The sequence below is a fragment of the Neophocaena asiaeorientalis genome, unplaced genomic scaffold (assembly GCF_003031525.2).
Source record: "Neophocaena asiaeorientalis asiaeorientalis breed wild unplaced genomic scaffold, Neophocaena_asiaeorientalis_V1.1 scaffold312, whole genome shotgun sequence".
In the NCBI taxonomy this organism is placed as follows: domain Eukaryota; kingdom Metazoa; phylum Chordata; class Mammalia; order Artiodactyla; family Phocoenidae; genus Neophocaena; species Neophocaena asiaeorientalis.
Genome location: NW_020174707.1, coordinates 2,167,281 through 2,172,297, shown reverse-complemented (window position 1 = coordinate 2,172,297; position 5,017 = coordinate 2,167,281).

Here is a 5,017-nt window from a genome sequence, read left to right as displayed (position 1 = left end):
GTTTATTTTATTTGGAAGCAGAAATGAGTAAGTTGGGAGAGGGATGGGGGACATATGACTGTGTGTTACAGAAGTCACTTCTGCAGGCAATGGGGGCCTCTATAGAGGCTTACCTCTACAGAGGTCTCTCTGGAGCACACAGAATTCCACTCTAATTTGCCTGTCAAAAAGACAAGACAGAGACACTTTCTTATCTGTACATCTCCATAGAGCCCAGTGCCTCTTAAAGGTCCTGTTTCACCCAGAAAAGAGATGCCCCAAAGCAGAGACAGGAGAACTGGGGAAATGGAGGGCTTGAACAGTGCAAAAGGGGAGAAAACCAACCCAGAAAGGAAACACATGTGCTAGGGGTTATGAACTCAGATGCCTCAGGGCCAGACAGGTCCTGTGGATGAAGGAAGGCAGCCAGATAGCAGACACGGGGTAGGACGTGGTGAACTGGAGGGGCAACCCCACGCAGGACCAACCAATTATTTCCCTAGGGGAATGCAGGCCCAACGGTGCCAGGTTTTTCCAGAGAGGCTGGCCATCCAGATTTCTGTGTGAAATGCCCCAATTTTTAACTCTTGGCAGCTCATTCGGATTATTTCATGTACTGTGTCTGCCTAGAAGGTTTCAGGGCTATTGGTATTGCTCTATTTGTTAAGCTGGGTTGATGGGTACATGAGGGTTTGTTTTTCTTGATCCTTCTTGCCTCATAGATGTTATAAATATCCCTTTCTGTGCATTCCAAATTAAACTGAGAAATCTGTAAACCCTTTATGTGAGTTCACTTGTGCCAGCAGACCACCCATCTGTATCCTCTGCTGTATGTTAGTTTGTTGTTTTGCAAAACTCACAGATTAAATGAAGGCTTGTGGTTATACACCTTCTCTTGAATAATGATTGGATTAGTTAAGTGTTACTTTGTGCTGAAAATAGAAAAAGGCAGCAATGCTGTGTCTTCCACAAGAATTGTTCTGTGAAAGGAAAAATGTTGCAGCTCACCAACTGCCACCCACTCTTTCCTCTCTGGAATGTTTTTGAATCTATCATATGTTACCTTTCATACAACTTGATCTTGAATAGAAGGACATTAATTATACTGCACAAACCAAACTCTGACTCCGAACATATACATGTTCCTCTTTGCAATTTTGATGAAGTCTGTATGTGTGTGTAATGGGGCACAATTTGTACTCAGCATCTAAGAGAGATATCTAAATACTGGCACCATGGAGATCGCGCTGTCTTTGGTTCCAAAACTGTTCAACCTCTATTTTGAATGAAGCAACCATGACCCACTTACAGCCTGGAACAAGTTGCTTCACCATTCTGTGTCTCAGTTACCTCATTGATAAAATAAGGATGACGAGAGCCATCTCCTAAGTAGCATGTATATAGGTGGTTGGAAATTATTTTATCTGGGTGGAGGAAGAAAACCACGGAGAGGGGAAAATATTAAATCAAATTATTATTTTCATCATTCTGTTACCAAACCAAACTTGGGTCTGCTCCCCTGCACCAGGTTATGGTGAAGGAAAGTGCAGTGTTTATTGTAAGGAGCCATATAAGTCGTCTGGGCCAGCTAGTGCTGAAAAAACCCGAACTCCCTGATGGGTTTCAGGAAAGTATTATTAAAGGACAGGTGAGGGAGGGAGGTCGCAGGGTATGTGATCTGCTTGTACACGATTCTCTGACTGGTTGATGGTGAGGTAACAGGGAGGTGTCACAGGGGTTAACATTATCAATTCTTAGGCTCCAGTAGGCCTGGGGGGCTATGTACTCATGGTCATCACGTAGTTAACATATTCCATTTGGTGGGGGAGTGTTCACATCTGTAAAACAACTCAGATATTATTATCTAGGTATCACCTCCCAAAGGCCCGACCTAGAGAAAGCTAAGGATATGGGGGAGGCGCCTGCCCCAGGAAGGCCCCATAGGGTCCTGCTTGGTTACAATTCAAAAGATGTTTGTTGAACACCATGATAAGAGCTGGGGGTGAGGGGGAGACAAATAAGTTTAAAACATGGCCTCTGCCATCACAGAACTGGGGAGACAAGACAAACGCACAAAAAGTCATTGACCCGGACTTCCCTGGTGGTGCAGTAGTTAAGAATCCACCTGCCAATGCAGGGGACACGAGATCAAGCCCTGGTCCGGGGACATCCCACATGCCGCGGAGCAAATAAGCCCATGCGCCACAACTACTGAGCCTGTGCTCTAGAGCCCGCGAGCTACAACTACTGAGCCCCCGTGCCACAACTACTGAAGCCCACGCGCCTAGAGCCCATGCTCCGCTACAAGAGAAGCCACCGCAATGAGAAGCCCGCACACCGCAACAAAGAGTAGCCCCCACTCACAGCAACTAGAGAAAGCCCGCACGCAGCAACAAAGATCGAATGCAGCCAAAAATTAATTAATTAATTAGATTTTTTAAAAAGTCATTGACCCAACATGAGGCAGTATGTGGTAAATACCATCTAGACTGTGAGCTCCTCTACTGCAGGGCCTGCATTCTGTTCATCTTGTTAAATGTGGAACGAATGAATGAGTGGTGCCAAAAGTGCAATAGCTCTTCTAAGGAGGAAGATACCATGGTGGGCTAGGAAGTTCCAGAAGCCTTCAAAGTTGGAGCTTGAGTCAAACCTGGAGACATGGATAGGATTCAGATTATCAGAGGGGAGGGGAAAGGCTGTTTCTGGTGGGGGTAGCTGTGGGGATGAGGGAGAAGACACCTAGTATGTGGAAACACTTGTGGGCTGGGGTGTAGGAATGGCCAGGGAACTTTTGGAAACAGTGAGTTTTAGAAACAATTGGAGGGGACGGTTTGTTCATTCACTCAACAAAACCCACAAAGCAGGAATACAGTGGTGAATGAGCAAGACTACAGTCCTTGACGTCATGGAGCTGGCCATCTGTTGACTATGGTGTTTAAATGGGTGTTTAGAAAAATAGGAGGAGATTAAAAGGTAAGTAGAAAAAAGGCAAGAAGAAAAAAAGAAGGGTAGGGCTTCCCTGGTGGCGCAGTGGTTGAGAATCCGCCTGCCGATGCAGGGGACACAGGTTCGTGCCCCGGTACGGGAGGATCCCACATGCCGCGGAGTGGCTGGGCCCGTGAGCCATGGCTGCTGAGCCTGCGCGTCCGGAGCCTGTGCTCCGCAACGGGAGAGGCCACGACAGTGAGAGGTGGTAGACTGAGGCTGATTGTGGAGAATGAAGCATTTGGACTTTATTTTCTAAGTGGTGGAGAGCAACTAAAGATTTCTAAGCAGGGGAGTGACAGGAGGAAGTATTGCATTTGAGATGTAAATCTATTGTTGCTATGTTAGCTGGCACTGCTCTCACAGAATGCCACAGACTGGGTAGCTTATGAACAACACACATTTACTTCTCGTAGGTGCTGGAAGCTGAAGGTTCAAGATCAAGGCACCAGCAGATTTGGTGTCTGGTAAGGGTCCACTTTCTGGTTCACAGAAGAGGCCTTCTCACCATGCTTTCACATGGTGGAAGAGACAAGGGAGCTCTTGGGTTTCTTTTATAAGGGCACTGATCCCATTCATGAGGGCTCCACCCCCAGGACCTAATCACCTCCCAAAGGCCCCACCTCCTAATGTCATCACACTGTGGATTAGGCTTCAACATATGAATTTGGGAGGACACAAACTTTCAGTCTAGAGTGTAAAGGATGGGTTGGGGCAGAGAAGCTGAAGCTGGGCAGCTGGATGTCAAGTGTCCCCATACCAAACTGCAGTAGGAATAGGAAGGGAGAATATAAGGGAGCAACAACCCCGAGGGAGAACTAACAGAATGAAGTATTGATTAGACATAAGAACAGAAAGCATTCTCACGTTTTGAGCCTCAAGTATTTGTCATAATGATAATTTGATCAGGTCTTCTACTTAAAAAATTCTTGGGGGAAAACTGTGGCCTAAACCACGGGTTCAATCCTCTCTTCTCACTTAAGAATCACTAGGTTCCTCCCAAATGTGTCACTGGACATACTCTTCTAGGTAGCTGGGTAGGGAACATCATACTTTACTTGGAATATAGGCCACTGCATTTCTTCGAAGAGTCAGTGCAAAATGAGGCAGCTTGTCATGTGAGTCAAGTCCTTTAAGCTTCTCGGATGAATGTTGCTATATTAAGACCAAGGACTGTTATGCAACAAGACCCAGCTACACCTTTCCTTGATGCCTGAACTTCTCAGTGAAGACCACCTGTTGAACTAACAGGTGTCATTTTATTTTTGAAAAATGTTCACATTCAGGGGTGAATTCTCCATTAATCTCATAGGATCTCAGTTTGAGTATTAGTCACTGGGGGATATAGAAAGAATATTCTAGAAAATGAACCAGTGGTAATTTTCACTAGAAGAATGCATGGAAATGTTTTTACAAAATACACTATGACCTGTATATAGCTAGAATAATAGTAGGATTTCAACTGGTCCATAACTGACAGTCCCTCAGAAACTATATGAAAGAGGCATGCAAGGATCAGCTTTCCCACCTCCCCCCGCCAGAGCACGTGCTCTATCTTGGGCTCCCACAGCCTGCTTTCCATCCCTTACCACATGTCGATGGAAGGCATGTGCTCCATGTCCCCATCCCCACTAGACTGTGAACACTTGAGAGCAACTGTACTTTATACCTTTTCAGATCACTAGTACCTGGCACTGAACCTGGAACATAGTAGGTGCTCAATAAAAACATTGGATGGATGGATGGTTGGACAGACAGATGGATAAAATAGGTACATGCCCTTATTTGGCATGGAATTCAGGGCAGGCCAGGAGATCACTATATATTTTTTTTAACTTTAAAATGAAACCACATCAAAATTTCAAACTTTGCTCTGCCAAAGACCCTGGTAAGAAGAAAATGAGACAAGTTAACAACTGGGAGAAAATATTTACAAATCATACATCTGACAAAGTACTTGTATCTACAATATAAAGAACTCTCAAAACTTAATGATAATAAATAACCCAATCAGAAACTAGACAAAAGACATGAACAGATATTTCACTGGACA